General features: G+C 45.7%; 1 long non-coding RNA gene across 2 annotated transcripts; it reads right to left on the bottom strand.

The window, feature by feature from the left end:
- Positions 1-7,072: 7,072 nt before the first annotated feature.
- On the bottom strand, positions 7,073-10,947 carry LOC129493619 (uncharacterized). 2 transcript variants are annotated; one of them, XR_008661176.1, is made up of 4 exons: positions 10,625-10,947; positions 10,333-10,412; positions 7,703-7,821; positions 7,073-7,554 (listed from the first exon to the last, which is right to left on the bottom strand). It is a non-coding gene; the product is annotated as an uncharacterized LOC129493619 (long non-coding RNA). The 2 variants fall into 2 exon arrangements; XR_008661175.1 differs by having other exon boundaries at positions 7,073-7,821.
- Positions 10,948-24,379: the final 13,432 nt, after the last annotated feature.

The raw sequence follows: 24,379 nt of genomic DNA, 5'->3' as shown, positions 1-24,379 counted from the left end.
TCCAAAGGATAGAAACATAGTGATTTGGAGCGTCACTTGCACCACAATATTTAGTTCAGCAACATCCACAATAGTCAAAGGGTGGAAAGAGTCCAGATGCCCATCAACAGATGAATGGATAAAGAAGATGTGGTATGTATACACAATGGAATAGTACTCAGTCATCAAAAAGAATGAAATATTGCCATTTGCAATGATGTGGATAGAACTAGAGGATATTATGCCAAGTGAAATAAGTCAATCAGACAGAGACAAATATCAGATGATCTCACTCATATGTGGAATTTAAGAAACAAAACAAATGAACATAGGGGAAAGGAAGGAAAAGTAAAATAAGATGAGGACAAAGAGGGAGGCAAATCATAAGAGACTCTTAATTATAGGGAGCAGACTGAGGGTTGCTGGAGGAAAGGGGTTGGGGGAATGGGGTAACTGGGTGATGGACATTAAGAAGAGCACACAATGTAGTGAGCACTGGGTGTTATATGCAACTGAGGAATCACTGACCTCTATCTCTGAAACTAATAATACACTATATGTTAATTAAATGATTTTAAATTTTTTTTAAAAAATTAAGGAAGGCAAAAAAATATATAGAGAGAGAGTCCTAGGCTCTACTGACTGAGCCAACTAGATCCCCCTAAAAATCCAGATTTCTACTTCTACCAAATAAACCAGAAGGCATAGCCACATTCTTTTGGCATCCCTTACATGATAAGAATCTCTAGAACTGAGTAAAGTTACCCTTTATGTAAGGCCTGTATGCTCCATGGCTCCCCTCTCCTCACCATTCCCCACGCTTCTCCCTAACACTGAGACGGACACTTGTCATAATGAACTTTCTTTTCTTATAGTAGAGAAATACATGTCTGAGCAAGACTTTCTCAAAAATGGGGAAAGGAACTCAAAGCTGCCGACTCAGGGAAGCCTCTGAGGGACTCTGACGTGACAAAGACAATGTATGAAGTATGGAGGCTGCCCACAGAGCTAGTATTACTGTTGTGCAACTCACCTCATTGCCTCTGTGAATGGTGCCCCGAGGCTTGTGCAGTGAGCAATCTGCACAGCTGTTCAGTGGATTCTGGAGGCATGAGAAAGATACAGATGTGGCACAAAGCTGTGAGAACAGAGCAGGCAGGAAATGGTCCCAGCGAGGTGGTGGGGGAGATGGTAAGGGCAGCATAAGGAGCCCTTCCACAGCTACTAGGAGAAAGAACAGAAACGAAGAAGAAGGGATCCCTGGGTGGCGCAGCGGTTTGGCGCCTGCCTTTGGCCCAGGGCGCGATCCTGGAGACCCGGGATCGAATCCCATGTCGGGCTCCCGGTGCATGGAGCCTGCTTCTCCCTCTGCCTGTGTCTCTGCCTCTCTCTCTCTCTCTCTGTGACTATCATAAATAAATAAAAATTAAAAAAAAAAGAAACGAAGAAGAAGGCTTGGAGTTGGTTATGACCTCAGGAGAAAATGGACGCATTTGACGCCTCCTACTTTCAGCTTCAGGGAATCCCCAGATCTTCAAAGGGGAGAGGGGCAGGGCAAATATCAGGAGGTCTCTGAAGTCCAAGGTGAGCAAGGTGTACCCTGCGCTTGTCAGAGGGTCTGGAAGCTGGGACGGGCAGAGGACCCCAGACTCAGGAGCGAACAAGGCATAACTGACCTCTCTAGATTAGGCCTCAACTTGATGGTTTTTATGGCAGTAAAGAAATTTCTAGACACTAATAGAGACTAGATCAAATGTTTTGCATTCCCTTTATTTCCTTATCACTGGGAAGCCTTCCCTCAGCCACAGGGTGACCCTGATGGGTCCCCTGATGGGTCCCCCCCTGTTGTCTTTAGAAGCCTGGGGAAGCCACCGGGTCATAGCTGCAAGCCTCACTTCCCTCCCCGCAGGGCAGAGTGGGGCTCACACAGTCATGCCATCATAATTCACTTACTTCACTGATAATAATGTGGGGCAAGGGCTTTGGATTTTTAAATGCCAGTTGAAACATTAAAAAGCAAGCCCACTTGATAGACCCAGAAGAGATCTGCAAGAGATTCTACAGGTGTAACACTTCCTCCTTTCTCTGCCTGGCATATTTTCTGAGAGTGGGGAGTGCAAAGCTCAGTGAGGGGTCAAGACCAGGTAATGGCTCCAGCTTAGGTCCCCCCTGCTCCCCGGAGTATGATGAATTTATTGCCCAGGGAGCGCCAAGGCCTCTTGGGATCGGCTGAGGGGCAAGACCATGGACTAATTTAGCCGGAGGGGCATTGGGAAGCGAGGAGTGAGGAAGGAGGCCGCCGTGAGCACTGAGATGCCCAGGGGCAGGCTCAGAAACAGGGTTCCGAGAAGGGACGGAGGTGAGCAGGGCACCACCTCTCCTTCCTGGGGCTCCCCAGGGTGCTTGGCACCAAATAACAACAGGCTGCTGGCAAGGGTGACTCCAGAGAACCGAACTCACTCTAGCAGCCCCAGGAGAGGGGGAGTGCCCTTCCCGCCACAGGGACCAATAAACACTTCAGGGGAAACATGTTTATTCTTAGCCTGGAACTCCAAGATGGAGTTGGAGAGAGGGAGAGCATTTGAAGCAAGGGGTGCCTCAGAAATCAGCTTCACAAGGCTGCTGAGTCTGTCATTCCTGCTCCCCGCTGCTTAACTCCCCTCCCCAGGTCTGACATTCCTGCCACATCCAGCCCTCTTCAGGGATGTGCTGCGCCATGTGCCTCCTCCCAAAACCCTGTTCATGCTGATCCCGCCCCTAGAAGGATCTGAGGCATTGGCTCCCCATTCTTCCTACTGTTGAAACTCTATTGTCTTTAGAAGTCTGAACCCCAAAGTCTCTTTGGTAAAGCCTTCCCTGACTCTCTAAATCAGAATTCCAATTATGCTTGGGGCACCCTGGTGGCTCAGTCAGTGGAGCATCCAACTCTTTTTTTCTTTTTTAACTATTTTTTTAAATTTTTATTTATTTATGATAGTCACACAGAGAGAGAGAGAGAGGCAGAGACACAGGCAGAGGGAGAAGCAGGCTCCATGCACCAGGAGCCCGACGTGGGATTCGATCCTGGGTCTCCAGGATCGGGCCCTGGGCCAAAGGCAGGCGCCAAACCGCTGTGCCACCCAGGGATCCCAGCATCCAACTCTTGATTTCTGCTCAGGTCATGGTCTCAATGTCATGAGATGCTCCCCATGTAGGGCTCTCTTCAGGAAGAAATCAAGAAGATTCTCTCCACCACCACCCCCCGCCCCTCCCCTCTGTTCTCTGTCTCTCTCTCTCTCTGTCAAATAAATAAATAAAAGAATTCCAGTTATGTTCTCTCTCGCCCCATCATCTGCCTGACACAGTGTGGGGGGGGGCATATGTGCGTGTGTATATGTGTGTCTGTGTGTGTGCTGAAGTACAACTCATTTGGTTCCCCAAGTAGAATACCACCATCTCCCGGGGTGGGTGTGGAGGTTCCCTCTGTTTTCTGCCTCCTGCTTCAGTTGGTCTTGGTTACTGCTCCTGACTGATTCCCTGAATCCTGGCCGGATGAACTGGGTCTGTATCTTGGCTTGACTGCTGGGTTCTTGGACAGATAATCTCAATCTCTCTGCCTCAGTTTCCTCATACACAGACTGACATTGCACATTGAAAGTGCATACTGACTATTACTATCATTTATATTCATGTGTTATGTGTATATATATAACATATATTTTTAAATCTGAGATTTAAATATATAACATATATTTTTAATTTTGAGAATTCAAAGGCTTTTCACCTGGAATCCAGAAGTAAGAATATGCCTCAATGATTGAAATTGAGCAGAAGACACTGACCTGTCCTTGAGCTCATACTGACCTGGGACTAGTCTGGAAAGACAAAGGAACTCTTGTCATCCTCTTTGCAGCTCCAACCACAGGTCAGACTTCTAGAAATCTATAAAGGGTGCCTGGATGGCTCAGTCAGTTAGGCATCCAACTCTTGATTTTCAGCTCAGGTCATGATCTCAGGATCGTGAGATTGAGTCCCGTGTGGGGATTGAGCCCTGTGTGCACTCAGTGGGGAGTCTGCTTGGGATTCTCTCTTTCTCTCTCCCTTTGCCCCTCCCTCAGCACCCCCTGACTCATGCTCCCTCGCTCTCTAAGAAAAAAAAAAAAAAGGAAGAAAAAGAAATCCATAATATATTTAGGACAAGGCTTTTGCTACATCAAGCTTTTCCCTAGCTGGTCAACAGGTTTATAAATAAATGAACAATATTATTCATAAAAATAAGAACATGAGAGAAAAGTGGCTTCATCATGCTACCCTAATGTGGAGAAGAGAGAAATCAGGTGACTTAATGAGGAGTCCGAACACAAGAAATTTGAGAAAAAAGACTCTTGCCCTTAAAAAACTATCTGTGATATTACTACTTCCAGAAGAAGTGGTACTTGGTTTTAGCGGGGAGTGCTGTTCTCTCATCCCACCCCCGGGGGCTCTACTACTCCAGGCTTGGGTCTATCCTGGAGGCTCTGCTCTTAGGGAGACAGTGGCAGATGGCAAGAGGCCCGCCCAGAATGATGTCAGGCCTGGGAACTGTACCCCGGGAGCATGAGCTGATGGAGCTGAAGCCATTTGGCTCTTCACCAAAGGAGGTGGCAGCCTGGCCCGGGTACAAAGTGATATTTGAACCTGAGGAGTGGAGCAGGTGGCACAGAGGTCCAACCCCCTATGAGAAAATCCAGAAGTCAGAGAGGCCTCGAGGTAGCAAGGATCTCGGCCCCCCAAATGTGCCAGCACTGGGCCAGCAATCACTGGCCTGAGTTCACCTGATGTATGGCAAGTGCTACTGCCTCATGGACTTTTGACAGTGTCTGTGCGGGACGCTGTGGAAAGCTGACCTCTGTGAGAGGAGAGAGCCTGTCAAGAGCCAATCTTATCCTCAATATCCAGCACCGTACCTGGCCCATACAATCAGCTTGCAGTGCCTTTCAGTTTTAAGATTCCTTAGACTCTTTCAGGGATTATGCACATAAATAATATTGCTACCGAGAGAGACCTTCTCACCAAAGAGCCTCCACTTACGTGGGTCTATAAATATCTACTAGCCCACCTTTCTTCACTCAGGCGGCCAGCAGTCCATCACAAAAGGCACAAGAGGTGGGTGGTAACCACAGCATGTTTTCGACCTGGTCTCCACACATTTTCTGCGTATTCTAGAACTTGCAAATAATTTCTCGGGAATACCAGTCCGAGAATAGTGCATGAGGGTAGACTCTTTGCTTAGAGAGCAACGCTGAGGAGGCTCTTTGTGTTTTCCTTCCTGCCATTAATCAGCTTTTACTGCTGAACTCTGTGAAAAATATCACTATCCCCCACCCCCCGCACAATTACCAACTCCCAAACCACAGAAACATTCCAGGAGCAGGGAGAAAGAGGCTGGGGAAAGAAATGTCCAGGTCTCCTCATAGTCAGCATCTATGGGAGCCACTATTTGGCTAGAAGCTTCTCCTGGTGTCATGGGCTGAATTGTATCCCCGAAAAATTCATATGTGGAAGCTCTAGCCCTAGGTTCCTCAGAACGTGCCTGTATTTGGAGACAGGGCCTTTATTTATTTATTTATTTATTTATTTATTTATTTATTTATTCATTCATTCATTCATTCATTCATTCATTCATCTTAAGATTTTACTTATTTATTAGAGAGAAAGCACATGCCCACACAAGTGAGGGGTTGCAGGGAGCCAGAGGGAGAGGGAGAAGCAGACTCCCTGCTCCCTGGTTCTGGGGAGCCAGACATGGGGCTCCATCTCAGGATCCTGGGATCATGACCCAAGCTGAAGGCATATGTGTAACTAACTGAGCCACCCCGGCACCCTGGAGATAGGGCCTTTAAAGAGGTTATTTAGCTAAAATGAGGTCATTAGGGTAAACCCTAATCCAAGATGACTAGTGTCCTTACAAGCACAGGAAGCTGGAACACAGACGTCAGTGGCGCTCAAGCGCCGAGGAAAGACCATGTGACGACAGAGAGAGAAGCTGGCCATTGCAAGCCAAGGGGACAGGCCTCAGGAGGAACCAAACTTACTGACAGCTTGATCTCAGACTTCTAGCTTCCAGAACGATGAGAAAACTAATTTCTGTTTTTGAAGTCCCCCAATCTGTGGTATGTTGTTATGGTAGCCCTAGCAAACTATTGTGCCTGGGGCATTTCATTTCATCCTCATAACTACTCAGATTATTGTCTTTATTTTGCAGAAAAAATTGAGGCTCAGAGAAGTCAGTTAATTTTCCCCAATTCTTACAGTGAGTGAGTGGCAGAGCCAGGGTTTTATATCAGGCTTGTATACTGCACTGTTTGCAATATAAATATAAAAGCTGGGGTGCCTGGGTGGCTCAGTTAGTTACAAGTCTGCATTCAGCTCAGGTCATGATCCCAGCACGGATGGTGTCCCACAGATGGCTCCCTGCTCAGCGGGGAGTCTGCTTCTCCCTCCGTCCCTCCCTGCAATTGTGCTCACTGTCCCTCTCCCGCCCTCTCAAATAAATAAATACAATCTTTTAAAAGATAAATAAATATAAAATCTGCCTTACATCAGGCTTGTGTATTATGATACATTATATTGTATTCTTTCCACCACATCAAGTTGCTTAGTAAAACTGATGTTTTACTGAAAATACTCTAGAACCTATCCTGGCCAATCAATGTAAGATGCTCTAATGGAAGGGATTTCTTGCCAGTACCATGGGAGATGGGGCTCTACTCAGTTTAATCTCCTGGACATGCTTTATCACCACCCACAGCAAGATCATCTGGACCTGCAGAGCTGATGACAGCCTGACGAGGAAAGCTCCATCAGGTCCTCTCATGGTATTAGAGCCACATGGTGTCCAACAGGACCTAACAGGAAGCAGTCGGGAGAGGAGCAGACATTCTTTGCACCCTCTCAAAGAGGCACTATTCCATAAACCCTGATCTCAGCCCCCCTCTCTGATGGATAGCAGAGAGTCAGCCTCCTTATTTTTTTTTAAGATTTTATTTATTTATTAATGAGAGACACAGAGAGAGGCAGAGACATAGGCAGAGGGAGAAGCAGGCTTCCTGCAAAAAGAGCCCGATGTGGGACTCAGTCCAGGAACTCCAGGATCATGCCCCAAGCCAAAGGCAGACGCCCAGCCACTGAGCCACCCAGGCGTCCCAGTCAGGCTCCTTATCTAATAATTATGATGATGACCACCGCCTACAGCTTCCATCTACCAAGCACGATGCTAGGCACTTGATGTCCCTATTGTAAGGTAATACTATCCCCATCACAGAGGAAACAGGATGAAATTAAGACTCAGAAAGCTGAGTGACTTGCTCAAGGGGACACCAACTAGAAAAGGCACAGAGCCCGAGTTACAGCTCCCCAAAGGCTGCCCTTCCTCCCCACCACCCTGCCTCATGCTGAGAGAAACCACACACCTGTATAGCCCACTAGTGCTACTCCCAAGACCCCTGAGAAGACATCCTCAAGAGCCCACTGAAGCCTCTTCGTGTAGCCTTACCACAAGACACAGGAGGAACTCCAGGGATGGCAGGCTTATCATCCACCTAATAAAATGGGAGCCTAGCCAAAGATGGTTTAGAGATAGCACATTCACGCCAAGCCATTTCCCTAGCTCCTAGCACCCCGTTTCTCTCCACCCCATGCCCTTGACCCACACTGCAGCAGGCAACCAGGAGGTTGGGGAAGCAGACAGTATCCACGCTATTACCTTAGCGTTTGTTAACTCTGGCTCTGGAAACAGCAGTGATGATGATCCCTATCAGATGAATGCATTGTCATGTTTGTTGACATCTGTGTCAAGTGGGGATGCCAGTCATCTGCATGTGCCTGAAAGGATAGACAGCAGGGGGAGTGGATTTGGGTCCACAATGCCTCCCAAGAACTTGGGATCTTGTCCATTCTAGCCCAGATAGTTCACGCCTGTGTTATTTCTCTAGGCCTCATCCTCCTTGAGCTCCAACTATGGGGTTAAGCTAAATCATCTCCAAAGATCATCAAAGCACCGGGGTTTTCAGATTTCATCTCTATCTCAGACTGGTTATAACAAACTCCTTATATTAGGCAGGGTTTTCCAGAGAAACAGACCAATAGGATAGATATATAAAGAGAGAAGGACAGATAGACAAGAGAAGATTAATTAATTCCAAGAGTTGGTTCATGCAGTTATTGGGGCCAGAAAGTCTCACAATCTGCTGTAAGTTGGACAACCAGGAAATCGTGTGGTGCAATTCAGTCCAAGTGCAAAAGCCAGAGAGCCAGGAGAGCCCATGGTATAAGTCCCAGGCTGAGGTGAAAGACCAAAGGATCAGGGCCACTGCTATAAATCCAGGAGTCCCAAGAATAAGAACGAGTAGCTCTGATGTCTGAGGGCAAGAGATGACCATCTCAGCTCAAGAGAGAAAATATTTACACTTCCTTTGCCTTTTTTGTTCTATTCGGGCCCCCAGTGGATTGGATGATGCCCAGTTGTAGTGGTGAGGGCTGACCTCTTTACTTAATCAACTAAATCAGATGTTAATCTTTTCCAGAAACACTCTCACAGATATACCCAGAAACAATGTTTTACCAGCTACCTGGACATCCCTCAGGACAGTAATGTTGACACATAAAATTAACCATCACAGTCCTAGATGAGAATTAGAGTCAAACTTTATAATCCATACACTTATCCCTTTATTCACTCATTCAGCCAACATCTCCTAAGTGCCTCCTCTGAGACTTGTTGGAATAGCTACAGAAAAACTTTGCAAGGGAGAAGGGAGTAAAATAGCACTTAGTAACCTGGTTTTTCAGACCCCTAAAAGTATTCAGCCTCTAAATTAAAAACCAGAGCTGTGGTGTTTTCTGTTGGCAGGCTGACTAACATCTCTCTACTTAGATCCCAAGTTCCACATTAGTCACGCCTGCCTTCAATTCCCAGAGCCTAGTACAGTGCCTGGCACATAGTAGACAGAATAAATATACAATAAACACTGCAAACCTGAAGAATACATTATTTTTATGTTAATATAAACATGAATATGCACTTATGAATGAAAGTCAAACTTGAAATGCATTTCTAAGATGAAAAGTTTGGGGCAAAAGTGAGAGAGGCATGAATAGGTGGAGTATAGAGGATCTTTAAGACAGGGAAACTACTCTGTGTAATGGTGGATACAAGTCATTGTAAACTTGCCCAAACCCATGGAATGTACAACACCAAGAGTGAACTCTGATGTAACCTATTGGAATTTGGGTGATCATGATGTGTCAATATAGATTCACCCACTGTAACAAATGCCTTTTTTTTTTTTAGATTTTATTTATTTATTCATGAGAGATGGAAAGAAAGGCAGAGACGCAGGCAGAGGGAGAAGCAGGCTCCTCGCAGGGAGCCCAATATGGGACTCAATCGGGGGACTCCAGGGTCACACCCTGGGTCAAAGGCAGATGCTCAACCACTAAGCCACCCAGGTGTCCCATCCACTGTAATAAATGTACCATTCTGTGGAGGAGGTCGATAGTAGGGGAGGCAGTGGGTGTGTGGGGGCAACAAGGGCATAGGAAACATCTCTATCTTCCTCTCAATCTTGCTATGAACCTAAAAAGGCCTTAAAAAATTAAAGTCTATTTAAAAAAAAACACTTCAGGGCAAGTTTGTTGTCTGGGTAGATGTGTCTAGAACATATTCCCTCTCCCAGGAGAGCTTCTGGAGCACCAGCAAAACCATTGTGCCAACTGGGAAGGAGCTGCACCTCTCCACCCTCAATCCAGTGGTGGGCTCCCCAATAGCCACCTCATCCTCTCTCTAGGCACACCCCAGAATGGTGGCCAGCATGATGCTGGGTCACACACACACACACACACACACACACACACACACACACACACAAACACACACACAATCCCACCAGCAATCCTGCCCTGACCCATTTAGTTTGACTGAGCAAGTTTGGATTTCCTAAAGGACCTTTCTCAGAGAAGTGAAATTGAAAAGCAAGAGTACACAGCAAGCGCCAGAGCTCTGACTGATGCTGGAACTCCTTTGTCAGGCCAAGTTGGACTAAATGAGTCTGTGGGACTTCAACTTCACAGAACAGGGAGGCTGCTGTGCATGAGACAGAGAAAAATGGGTTGTTTGGCCACTGAAAGAAAAGGTGAGAGATATGGGAACAAGCAAAAGAGCCAAAAAGATGGAGAGGTTGGGAGTAAATGGACAGCACAGCTGGGGTCACTGAAGAACATTTTCTGAAAGGAGATGCCTCATATTCTGGATGCATTTCTGCAAGATACAACCCTTCACCTCCTGGCTCCCTCAATGCCTACTCCCAAACTTCCAGGAAGGTCTACTAAACTCACCAGGATTTTTGCAGATGTGTGTGGAAATCAAGCATGGGGTAGAGTTTTCTGTTCTCAGAAAGCCAGCACACCTTCCTCCCCTATAGATATGCAAACATGAAAGGTACAGCTTTAAACATCCAAAGGGGCCATGAAAACAAAAGGTTTCCATCCATTTTACCTGGTTCTAAAGGAAGGGGAAGCCCCAGTTGAAAGTCTAATGCAAAAGCAAAAAAATAGGAAAGCATAAAAGGAACAACTTAACAGAGCACAGATATTTTTGCTTTGACTAAGTCAAGTTAATCTTAGATACCCAGACCATGGTTCCCCTCCTGTCCCGTGGTCTTCAGCTGATGTGTTGGTTCATCAGGAAGGCTGGCTTCAGGCTTCAAGTAAAGACTGTCTTCTGCCCTAGGCTACCTGACCTACATCTGGCTCAGTGCTACCAACTCATTCTGATGACAGGTCTGGTCACGCTGTAACCCTGCCTCCTGCATGTCAGCTCCCCTCATTGGCAGGAGGCCCCATTCTTTGATAGGCTCCAGGGCACATAACCCTAGCCAACCTTCCAGAAAGCTCCAGGATGAAAGGCCATGTCTGGCTGAATGAAAGGCAGTAAACTGACTTGGGAGTGAGGCTATATCCTGCCCCCACCAAATGTCCAATCCCTTCTCATCTTGATACAAAATTCACCAGCTTCCCCCACCTGATCCCCTGATGACTGATCCACTTCTTCCCTTCACACACAGATGAGATCATTAACGAGTGAAGCATGCTTTATACGTTTGCTCATACGCACACATCAATTAGAGGAGGTCTTCTCATCTATGCATAACCCTAGATAAACAAACAAGGATGGAAAGCTCATACAGGTAAATGTTGAGAAAACAGAGGATTTTATGTCTTACCCTGGATTTCTCAAATCTAAAGACATTCTCAAGCAAAAGCAGAATAGCCGAAAAATAAAAATGCTTCTTCGAAGATTAGTTAATTTTTGAAAAACACTTATTGGCTAGATATAGCAAATGAGCCAATGTTTCTTAACTGATAGTAGCAATTAGGCCCTTCTGATGGCCAGTCTCACTGATGTCTAAAATGAGCCAGAGCAATGATTTAAATGGAAACAGTTTACTCTTTACTCTCTCTTTGGACCTACCATGAGCTAGGCCACAAGTGATGGAGAAATCCTGATTTTGGGTACTTCCCTATTGCCACCCCTCCTGATAACTTCAGGAGTTGGACACTTGGTATTCACTTCTGGAAGCATGGAGCTGCCTTTTCACAGAGAGCTAAGTCAGTAAGTCTGTCCCTAGAGGAAATTTAGCATGTAGGACAAAAATACACTGAAACAACCCATGAAAGCCCAAGGTAGGAAACCCAAGGTAGGCTCATCTATTCTCTTAGCTCAGACTCTCTCGTCAAGCTTCTCAGCAGCCTTGGGATGGGTCCAGGGAACCACATGGCACTGAAGGTAGTGACTATGACCTCAGAATATGAGAGAGGAAGAACATTGGACTGAGTCAGGAGGCTTAACTGCTTAAGTGCATGTGACTTTGGAAAATCGCCCAGCCTTTCCTTGGTTTTGTCATCTGGAAAAAGTCCACCTCACAGGGCTGCTAAGAGGTTCCAAGTAGAAAATGTTGAGGGTGAGAATATATTATAAACCGTAAGAAGCTTTATGAGTGTAAACACCCTTCCAGATATGGTCAGTGCTTTTGATTTGGAGCAGGATGTTTACTGAACTAGCTCTGTGCTGGGCACTCAGTGCTCTACATGTACCAATCTCTGCCATAGATGGAACTGTGTCCCCCCACAAACTACGTTTGTTGAAGCCCTAATCCCCAATGGCACAGTATTTGGAGATGGCGCCTTTGGAAAATAATTCGGTTTAGGTGAGGTTATGAGCATAAGAGACACTAGAGAGATCGCCTCTTCTCTCTCTCCACCTGTCCACATGGAGGAAAGACCATATAAGGACACACACAGCAAGAAGGCAGCCATTTGCAAGCCAAAGAGAGTGCACTTACCAGACACCAACCCAACAGGCACCCTGAGCTTGGACTTCCAGTCTTCATAACTGTGAGAAATAGAGTCCTGTTCTTTAAGTCACCCTGTCTATGAGATTTTGTTATAGCAGTGCAAGCTGAGTAAGATGTTACCTTGATCTCCCAACAACCCTGCGATCACCCCTATCCTGTCACCACTGCCATTCTACAGATGAGGAAAAAGGGAGCCTGGAGAGTTTAATGAATTTGTCCAAGGCCGGGGCTGCCCACTGGGAAGTGGTGGAACCACGATTAGGAATTTGTGGCAGAGACCAGCCCAAGCTCCTCTAAACCATTTCTTCTTCCTGGGCACACAACTAAACCATGTTCCCCAGCCCTGTTAATTGGAGAGTTTTCTTCAGTGGAATGTATGCAAAAGCTCTGTATACTACCCATAAGCCAGGGTGGTGAAGAGGACAGGGACCTTTTCCCCATTCTCTCACTTTCCTTTGCCAGGGACCTCAGCGACCATGGGTAGATGGCCCTGCAACAAGAAGGGAGCAGCCTGGGTCCCTCAGTGACATCATGAAGCAGAACACCTCCCCCCAACCAAACCTCACTGGTCTCAATCTTCAATAAGAAATGAACTGGTGTTGGGTTGGGTCTATTTGTTACAGCAGTTGGTATTACTTACCCCGACTAATACATCTCCAAGAATCCTTCTTAACTGGGACTACAGAGCTCTCTCTTGACTAGAGCCACAGGCAGCAAGTAGGTACTACCATTTGGGATGGTTTAACCATATAAGGTTAGTTCTAAACATCAAGGCAACCAAACCAGTATCTCACGTGAAGATAATGAAGCTATTTATTTGCAATGTAAAAACCTGAATCCTGCCTCTGATTATAAACCGGGAAACAACACAAAGACACTTTTAAAAGGAATAGAGGAAAGCTCATTTGCTGTTGCATTCGTCTTCAAGGAAATTTATTTTGATTACCAACACATGCGCAACCTGACCCAATCTGTTTTGCAGTAAAGTTTCCTTTTAACTTCCAGTACCTGGCAGAGAACCTGTCCCATAACTGACGTATGTATGAACATTTGCTGAGAATGACTGACCTTTGCTCCTGCATTGTTTTCTGTTAGCTTCCCAGTTCAGAAACATAGTCAGGAATGTCCCCAGTCAGTTTTTTCTCTGGGGTTGCCAAACAGCCTGCCTCTTCTGGGAAAGTCCAAAGCAGCCCTGTCCTCCAAGACAGTGTTATTGGCTGAATTGCCTCCCCGCAAAATTCATGTGTTGAAGCCCTAACCCCCAGGACATCAGAATGTGACTGCATTTGGAGACAAAGCCTATAAAGACGTAATTATGTTAAATGATTCTATTGAGGGGGCCCTAATCCAATCTGACTGGTGTTCTTTTTTTTTTTTTTAATTTATGATAGTCACACACGCGAGACAGAGAGAGGGAGAGGCAGAGACACAGGCAGAGGGAGAAGCAGGCTCCATGCACCGGGAGCCCGACGTGGGACTCGATCCCAGGTCTCCAGGATAGGGCCCTGGGCCAAAGGCAGGCGCCAAACCGCTGTGCCACCCAGGGATCCCCTGACTGGTGTTCTTATAAGAAAAGAAGATTAGGACACAAAAGAGACACCAGAGATTGTGTGTGCGAAAGAAAGAAAAAGGGCAGCCTGGGTGGCTCAGTGGTTTAGCGCCGCCTTCAGCCCAGGGCCTGATCCTGGAGTCCCGGGATGGAGTCCCGCATCAGGCTCTCTGCATGGAGCCTGCTTCTGTCTCTGCCTGTGTCTCTGCCTCTCTCTCTCTCTCTCTCTCACACTCTCTGTGTCTCTCATGAATAAATAGATAAAATCTTTAAAAAGAAAGATTCGAGTCTACCTTTTACATCTGGTTTGGCAGAGTTGTTTCCAACTTATACTATGCTCTGTTACATATGGTTCTAAGACCAGAACTCTTGTTTCATCGTGATATTTAGAAAAATTTCAAAGACAAAAAAACTGGAAAAAAAATTTACAGTGAATTTTATGATGTACACTGGTATGTACAGCCAGTATTCCACCATTAATATTTTACTGTGCTTCATTGCACGCCTATCCAGTTTCTCCTCCCTCCCTCTTTCTTCATGCCATCCGTCATCTTAATGTATCTCAAAGTTGCAGATATCTGTTAACTTCCCTTTCAGCGTCCCTATCATTAACCAGAATTCAGTATTTGCCCATGATGGTTTCTTTTTAGGTAAAATGTATCTACAATGATGGAATTCACAAACCTGAAGGGTATATTCCCGGAGTATTGACAGGGATATACACCTGTCGTTCTGCAAAAGGGAGGTATATGCAGCAAGACTCCTAAAAGCTGAAGGAGGGGCACCTGGGTGGCTCAGTCAGCTGAGCATATGTGTTTGGCTCAGGTTGTGATCCCAGGGTCCTGGGATCAAGCCCCACATCAGGTTCCCTGCTCAGGGCCTGTTTCTCCCTCTCCCTCTGCCTGCCACTCCACCTGCTTGGGTGCACTCTCTCTCCCTGTCAAATAAATCAATAATATCTTTTAAAAAAATAAAATAAAAAAGGCCAAAGGAGCCCTGTGACAGGAGAAAAAAATCTAAGAAGTTCATTGAGACGAGAAATGATTTATTTAGGGAACCAAGGAAAGAAGATCGGTCTGCAACCTCACTCCCCCTAAGACCTACTTTTATAGCCCTTAGGTGCTGGGAGTACTTGTTGGGAGATCACCCAAAAGGAGAATATTTAAGAATAGGCCTATGTCACAGTGGTATCTCCAGGGCAATCAAGGACATTATGCCCTGAGGGTGTGTTTAAGGATGTGGTTAAATGAAAGGAGAGAACAGGGGAGGGAGAGGTGCACCTAAGAAGGTTTCAGGTCACAGACGCGTCATCATGGCTGATTTGTCCAAGTTGGCATCAGTCTCACTCACACACCTGTGTGCCCAAACCCCTATGAAGATATACAATATACCCACCACTGCAGAAGGCTGTCAAGCTTCTTCTCCGTCAATTCCGCCTTCACCATGCCCAGAGGAAACTATTATAAGTGTGTTCCACTATACATTAGTTTTGTTTGCTTTAGAACTTCATTTAAAAGGATTCATATAGTACACATTCTTTTGCTTACAGTTTCTTTCACTCAGCATAATGTGTTTGAGACTGATCCTGTGGTTGTGTGCTGCAGTAATTTGACCTCTTTTTCTGTTTGGGAAGTATCGTTAAATATACTGGGGCTGGTTGATCCATCCTTGTACAGATGGGCACTTGGGCCATTTCCAGTTTTTGGCTGTTCTGAATAAGGCCAGTATATAAACACTCTTGTACAAGTCTTTTCATGGCCATATGTCATTTCTCTTGAAATGTTCTCACAACACAAAAATGGAACTGTTGGGTCATAGGGTAAGGGTACGTTTAGTTTTGTTATTAAAGAAAAAAAAAACCTACCAGAGTTTCTTAAACCAAGGTGCCTGCAGCCTTTTTATTCTCCCACAAACAATATACAGTTACCCGCATTGTTCCACATCCTGGCCAACATTTGGTATCATCAGCATTTTTAATAAAACCAGACCTTTCTATATATCTTGCTTTGTATGTCAGGAAATGGGAGGGGCTTGTCATCATTGCACAAGTACAGGGGGTACTGTGGTTGCTGTACTGTACAGAATCTAATTTAAATTTATTCCTCCTAACAGCTTGTTCAGGGGTGGAGAGAAGTGAGGTCATTGTGGAACTGGATTCAAATCCAGGTTTTTCTGGATCCATTTTTTTTTTTCATCTAAGTTAGAAACAAGGTGTTGAGAAGGGAGATCCCTGTATAAAGGAGTGTTGTCAACCTTTTCCCACTACAGCCCTCTGGGAAGGAAGCTCAGAATGTTCTGGTTCATATTAGAAGCTCATGCTTCTGACCCTGTAGGTTTGGATGACCCGAGGACAGAAGATAAGGGGGGAAGAAAATCCTTCCCCATACACTGGCTTCCCTCCACCTGCTAGAGGTCTTAGGAAATGAAGCTCTTGGGCTCATAAAAGGCCTGAAGGAAGAATGAGGGGCCCAGACAGATCTTCCAAATGTCTTTGAGTCCCTTTTCCTTCCTCTGTAAAATGGAGAGAACTTTCCCACATGCCAGGATTGTTGAAAATATTCTTTAAAAGATATGTATTACATAACAGAGCAGATCACATAATAGATGATCAATTATTGTTTTTAATTTTCCTGTTCCTTTGAGGATTGTGAAAACAGTTCCATGTTGTTCTGGTTTTGCCCTGGGCATAGGGCCTTCTTTTCCCACTTCTGTCTTTTTAAATCAGTCTGGGTAAGAACGTTGGTCTGATCTTGTAAGATCCTTGCAACTCTGAGCTTGAAGATAAATTTGAACTAACAGGTTTGAGCACTGTTGGGAGGAACGAGAAGGTAGAGAGGGGATGCATTCCTCAGATGTCACTGTTGGGCCCACACACAGGAGAAAACACTGACCGCTGCTAAAAGTGTTACCTGAAACTGGGTTCGCCTCTTGGTGGGTGTTGAGCCCAAAGATACAACCAAGCCAAAGAATAGGAAAAGGAAGGGTTTTATTTGCAGCAAGTACAAAAGAACACCTGGGATCTTTCCCAAAGAGTGTCTTCCCAAACAACAGTGGAACTGGGGTGGTTTTAAGCTACGTATTCATGAAGGCTCTTGTGCAATGGCCATCATCAATTCCCTGGCTCCAGCTGGCCCAGTATCTGAGTGCTCAGAAGGGTTTAGATCCTGCAAAGATAACTCAAGAGCGTGTGTCAGGTCACTTTCCACTTTCGCATATGATCCAGCTACCTCCTGATCTGATAGTGGCTGTTTCTTCTTACATTCTTTCACAAGATGGTTGGGGACCTAAAATGATTTTTCTTATGTCAAGAGAGCTAAATCTGTTTTTCTTTTTCTGGGGACCCCTAACTCTTTCTGCTTACAATACCTTCAGAAACCATTGTTAACTACTAAAGAACCCACCAGATAGCAACAGATTATTGGTGAAAAATCTCCACCACAGAGTCTAACTCCCTGGGATTTTAGAAGCTGGCAGAGAGAGGCCAGGGGAAAACAAATTTACAGGCATTTACAAATAAAATTAAAAAAAAAAAATCAGGCATTCCTTCAGAAAAGGAATTCTTAAAGGACAGCCAAAAAAAGGAAAAAAGGGATTATTTCTGCTTTAGCCTTTTCTAGTACTTTCCTCATCAATCCTTTATTTGGCAATAGGTTTATTGAGATAAAAGTGACATACCATGATATTTGCCCATTTGAAGTGCACAAGTCAATGGTTTATACATAATTTTACATTATGTATAAAAAATATATAGTAAATATATAGTATAAATTTATATGTAACTTTCTATTTACAAATAAATATTATACAATTACATAAGTGTATATAAAATATATAATTAGGGATCCCTGGGTGGCGCAGCGGTTTGGCGCCTGCCTCTGGCCCAGGGCGCGATCCTGGAGACCCGGGATCGAATCCCACGTCGGGCTCCCGGTGCATGGAGCCTGCTTCTCCCTCTGCCTGTGTCTCTGCCTCTCTCTCTCTCTCTGTGTGACTATCATAAATAAAAAAAAAAATTAAAAAAAAATAAAATATATAATTATAAATTATAATTTAGAAATATTTTATTTATAATAATTATAATTTAAAATAATTTTAAATTATATATTGTATATAACTATGTAATAAATAAATGTATATTATATATACATATATAAACATAATAAATTAAAAAAGCATATATATAAAACCATCACCACAATCCATTTTAGAACACTTTTATCACTCTGAATAGAAATTCTATGCCTTTTATCTTTCTCCTCCCAAATTTCCCAGGTCAGCCCAAGGCAATTTCTAATCTTTCTACCGTATAGAGTTGCCTATTCTGGACATTTCATATAAATAGGATTAAAAAAATATGTGGCTCTTGATTAAAACTCTTCACAGTGTAGGGCTAGAGGGGACATACCTCAATATCATAAAAGCCATCTATGAAAAGCCCACAGTAAATATTATTCTCAATAGGGAAAAACTGAGAGCTCTTCCCCTAATCCAGGAACATGGCAGGGATGTCCACTATCATCACTGCTGTTTAACATAGTACTAGAAGTCCTAGCCTCAGCAATCAGACCATAAAAAGAAATAAAAAGGCATCCAAATCAGCAAAAAAGAAGTCAAACTCTCACTCTTCACAGATGACATGACACTCTATATGGAAAACCCCAAAGACTCTACCCCAGAATGGCTAGAACTCATACAGGAATTCAGCAAAGTAGCAGGATATAAAATCAATTCACAGACATCAGTTGCATTTCTATACACTAACTATGAGACAGAAGAAAGAGAAATTAAGAAATCAATCCCATTAACAATGGCACCAAAAACCATATGGTATCTAGGAATAAACCCTCTTACACTGTTGATGGGAATGCAAGCTGATATAGCCCTCTGGAAAACAGTATGAAGGTTCCTCAAAAGTTGAAAATAGAGCTACCTTTTGACAGCAATTGCACTACTGGATACTTACCCCAAAGATACAAATGTAGTGATCTGAAGGGCCACCTGCAACCCAATGTTTATAGCAGCAATGTCCACAATAGCCAAACTATGGAAAGAGCCTAGATGCCCATCCACAGATGAATGGATAAAGAAGATCTGGATATATATATATATATATATATATATATATATATATATATATACACACACACATATATGCCATCAGAAAAACCCAAAATGTTACCATTTTTAAGGACATGGATAGAACTTAAGGGTATAATGCTAAGCAAAATAAGTCAGAGAAAGACATTATGTGCTCTCACTCATAGATGGAATTTAAGAGGCAAAACAGGATCATAGCAGAAACGAGGGAAAGATAAGACAAAAATTAGAGAGAGAGACAAACCATAAGAGACTCTTAATCATAGAAAACAAGCTGAAGGTTGCTGGAAGGGAGGGGGTAGGGGGATAGAGTAACTGGGTGATGGGCATTAAGGAGGGCATGTGATGTAATGAGCACTGAGTGTTAAATAAGAGTGATGAATCACTGACCTCTACCTCTGAAACTAATAATACATTATATTTTAATTAATTAAGTATAAATGGAAAAAATGTGACCTTTGTGACTGGTTTCTTTCACTTAGCATAAATGTTTTCAAAGTTTATCCATGTTATAGCATGCCCAAGTATTTCATTCCTTTTTATGAATGGGTTTCCTTTTTATGAATTGTATGGGTGTATGACATTTTGTTCATCAGTGTGTGGACATTGGGTTTTTCCATCTTTTTGATGGAGGAAAATTGGAGAAAAGGCAGGCAGAGACAATGATGCCCTGCACCCAAGAGGAAACCACCCTCAGAAGGATTTTACACCACCCTGGAAGGAGCCCTCCACCCTTTCCCATGTGATAGATGACAAAAAGCGTTGGATGACAGGTGCAGGGAGGGTTAATCAGATTAAAATAGCCCTCCAATAAACCCATAGAAATCCCTAGACTTACAAACATGGATGGCAACCCTCTCAGATCCCCTCTCTCTCGAGTTTTGTACTATCACTTTATTATCAACCAATAAATTTTGAAACTTTGCTGCTTACCATCTTAGTCTGGTCTACTTCTTCATTCTTCAAAGTGGTATAACCAAGAACTGCCGGCACCTTAAGGAGAAGGAAGTCCTGTAACATTTTGATTATTATAAATAATGCTACAATCACCATTTGAGCACATGTCTTTGTGAAGGCATATGTTTTCATCTCTTTTGAGTAGACACCCAGGCCTCTTTCCAGAAGCTCGGCAGGCAAATGGCTTCTGCCACAGGTCCAGGCTCTTCTGCAAGCTCTGAGCAACATTCCCTGAGACCCTGACCTCAAACTTGGCAGGTTAAGGCAAAATTCTACTCAACCTTCAAGGCCCACTTCATGCGTGGAGACATTCACTCAATATTCATTCTGTACTAGGTGCCAGGCTCTCTGCTACATGCTGGGGGGTGGGGGTGGGGGTGGGCAGAAAGAACTACATAGCATTTAAAAGCAAAGTTCCGGGCAGCCCGGGTGGCTCAGCGGTTTAGCACCTGTCTTCGGCCCAGGCTGTGATCCTGGAGTCCCACGTCGGGCTCCCTGCAAAGAGCCTGCTCCTCTCTCTGCCTGTGTCTCTGCCTCAATCTCTCTCTCTCAAGAATAAATTTAAAAAAAAAAGGGATCCCTGGGTGGCGCAGTGGTTTAGCGCCTGCCTTTGGCCCAGGGCGGGATCCTGGAGACCCTGGATCGAATCCCACGTCGGGCTCCCGGTGCATGGAGCCTGCTTCTCCCTCTGCCTGTGTCTTTCCTCTCTCGCTCTCTCTCTCTCTCTCTCTCTCTCTCTCTCTCTCTCTGTGTGTGTGTGTGTGACTATCATAAATAAATAAAAATAAATTAAAAAATAAAATAAAATGTTTTTTAAAAAAATAAATTAATTTAAAAAAAGCAAAGTTCCACCAAGTTAATATGAAGATCTAATTAGCTTTATTAAACAATTTATGAATTGACTAGCATCACCCCATCTGGCAAGTAAGGGGAGCTCAGAGGAGTTGTGCATTATGGAGAAAAGGATGGGGCAAAAAGTTATTAGCAAAAGAAAGCACTGTTCCAGGCAAGGTTACTTTCCCTTAGCCAGAAAGGCAGGAGGTCTTATTAGGTGGGTAATGTGATTTTCCTTGGGGAATGGGGAGGTTAGAAAGGGCCATGTGACAGATTACCTCATTGGTGCTGACCAGAAATTCTGGATTCATTGGCTTAACATTCCATTCCTGGGAAGACAGATGCTGCATTTAAGTCTTGGCTTGCTATCCTGGGGACAAGTGACTCTGAGTAAGGAAAGGGTTAGGGTTTAGGCAGGGGGAGATGGGAGGCCCCTGACTCCTCTAACTAGGCTCCACAGGGGAGTGGAAATCCCAAATGTGGAAAAATGCTGAGGTGGACAAAACCCAAGATAAGGGAATAAACTAGACCACCTAGCCCTAAATGGGAAGGCTGGGAAGTATTTTTTTTTTTTTTTTTTTTTTTTTTTTTTGTGAGCTACCTTGTAATCACAGAAAACAACCAGACCTCAAAGAAGAAGTAGGCCATTAAGGATGTTATCAATAGTCCTTGCTCAAACCAAGCCCGCACAAAAAAGTCAAGGCCACAAGCTTCCTGGTCAGTTCTCAATACAAGACTGCCAGTAAAAGCCCAGTGGCAACCCACACGGCAGGGCCCCTCTCACGCTAGAGAGCTTCTTTTTTTCCTTTCTGCTCCCATCTTCACTTAATAAATTCTCACTTCTCTGTGAGATTCATTCTTGGACTCCGTGAGACAAGAACCCTGCAATCACATAACAACTCTACTTTGGGCTTTCTTTTTAACTATAGGCAAAAATCCTGGAGTTTAAGATCCAGTGAGGGCTTCGAGAATAAACAAATTATGTGGTGCGTTCCTTTCTCCATGAAGCATTCCTAGCTAAGGCAGGAAGGGTTACATTCTACTGAAGTTGTACTTGTTTATTTCTCTTGTTATTTCAAAAGTGATAATCTATCTCTACAATGACACCCATTCAAAATTTCATAAAAAAGAAATCATGTGGGACGCCTGGGTGGCTCAGCGGTTAAGTGTCTGCCTTGGGCTCCAGGTGTGATCTTGGGGTCCTGGGATCAAGTCCTGCATCAGGCTCTCTGCATGGAGCCTGCCTCTCTCTCTCTGTCTCTCATGAATAAATAAATAAAATCTTAAAAAAAGAGAGAGAGAGAGAGAGAGAGAGAGATCATGTAAAGTACTCAGCACTCCTGTTACGATGAGGAGAGATTTCCCATGGTCATCTGTGTGTCCTCCCCATTTGGGTTTCCTTTTATAAGCTCCATTACTGGGTTTGAAAATGATTGACACCATGTGGGAGAGGACATGTCAAAACACTGATTTGCAGCCTGAGTCCATGGTTCTCAAGATATGACTGGGTAAGCTTGCAGTGGGGCCATCTTGACTCCTTTCTTTAATTGGGACCAAAGAGGTACATGTGTCTAGACAGCTCTCTGATGTGCCCCGGCAGGCGCAGGGACTGTGTGACACCTGGCGGCCAGGTATCTGCAAGATGCAGCAGATAGTAGCCAGTGATGTGGGAAACAAAGACAGAAGGAAATGCAGGAAAAATTAAATGGCCTTATAACCTGCAGCCCATATTGGGATCCGCAGAGTAGAACATTCCTCCAGGAAGCTCCCAGCTGTCTTAACGTCAATGTTTTGCCATAGGGAAAAATAATCTTAGCCTGACAATAGCAAGGCCTCCAGGAATCCAAGAGTCTTCTTTAGCGAGATCCTGGAGTCCTGGGATTAAATCCCACATCAGGCTCCCTGCATGGAGCCTGCTTCTCCCTCAGCCTGTGTCTCTGCCTCTCTCTCTCTCATATGAATAAATAAATCTTAAAGAAAAAAAAAAGAGTCTTCTTTAGCATTTGAAAGTCCTTTTAAACTTCCCTTTTCTTTACTTCACCCAACCCTGGCTAGCTCCCCACAATCCTGGGGCAGCAGCTCTTTGTCCTCACAGGTCATGTCTCCATGCTTTAATATCACTTTTTTTGCACCAAAGATATCTCAAGAATTCTTGTCTGCTGTCTCCGGACTGAACTACTCAAAAAAAACCCAAAAAACAAAAACAAAAAACTACATCACCAGGGCCTCTGGGAGTCCACCAGGCCTATAGCTTTCTTATTATTACCAAAAGCAACTGGATGAAATACTAGACTTTCCTGAGCCTCTGGAAGAAAAACTGGGATCATACCAACGTTGCAAAGTTGTCAGAAGGATTCGAAACACGGGGATTCATGGAGATAGTGAGTCTTGAGCCACCCCACCATCGTCTGTAAGCACTCCCAAATAAACTCCAAGTAAAATACTGTCCCTTTAGGACAGGCCTATTGGGACCCCTCTTCCAAACGGATTTCTGCCCCTAAGGTCCTTCTCTATAGAAATCCTGAAGCAGGTCCTGAAAGTCAGACCCATTTATTATTACATAACTGGAGACTTTTATAGGCACGTTCTTAGAATATCATCGCTAAAGGAGCCTTTAAAGGCTCCCCTGGGAGGCCTGCTATCATGATACCCCCAACTCGGTGGTTTCTGAATGGACGAAATAAGGGACAGTCACCCCCTCCTGCAAGCAGGGATCCCGCAGGCTTTGAACCGCTGCTTTCAGGCGGCGGCGGCCCCTGGGGCTCTCTCCAGGTTGGATGGAGACCCTTCGGGCCACCTTCATCTCCCCTCCGCTCCCCACTGGCCCGAGGCTCCGAGTCCCTCTTCCCCGGGCCAAGCCCACCCCAGCGGGATCTCCGGGAGCAGAGGCGTGCGCAGGGTCCGTGGGGGCGTAGGTGCCTGGGGTGCGGGCGGAGGGGGTGCGGGGTGCGGGCGGGGCGAGGAGGGCGGAAGGGAGTGCAGGGGCAGGGTGGAGGGGTGCGGGACGGAGGGCGGAGGGGGGCGGGGGGGGGGAAGGTGGAGGGGTTGCGGGGCCAGGGCTAAGGGATGCGAGGCGGTGGCAGATGGGTGCGGGTGCGGGGCGGAGGGGGTGCAGGGCTGGGACGGAGGGGTCCGGGGCCGGGACGGAGGGCGGAGGGGGTCTGGGTGCGGGGCGGAGGGGTGCAGGGCGGAGGGGGTGCGGGGTGGAGGGCGGAGGGGTGCGGGACGGAGGGCGGAGGGGGGCGGGGGTGGCGGAAGGTGGAGGCGATGCGGGGCCAGGGTAAGGGTGCGAGGGGTGGCAGAGGGGTCCGGGGCGGGACGGAGGGCGGAGGGGGTCGGGTGCGGGGCGGAGGGGTGCAGGGCGGAGGGTGCGAGGCGGGGGTAGGGGGGGGTGGAGGGGGCGGGGTGAGGGGCCGGAGCGGAGGGCGGAGGGCGGAGGGCGGAGGGCGGAGGGGGAGCGGGGCCGGGGCGGAGGCGGCGGGGTGCGGGGCCGGGCGGGCCGGGGCCGGCGGCGATCACGTGGCGAGTGGGCGGGCGCGCGGGGCGGGGCGGGCGCGCGGGGCGGGGCGGGGCGGGGCGGGCGGTACTTAGG

Source organism: Nyctereutes procyonoides, unplaced genomic scaffold (genome assembly GCF_905146905.1).
Source record: "Nyctereutes procyonoides isolate TBG_1078 unplaced genomic scaffold, NYPRO_anot_genome, whole genome shotgun sequence".
NCBI lineage: Eukaryota > Metazoa > Chordata > Mammalia > Carnivora > Canidae > Nyctereutes > Nyctereutes procyonoides.
Note: the sequence above shows the minus strand (reverse complement) of the source record. Positions and strands in the feature narration are given on the sequence as shown.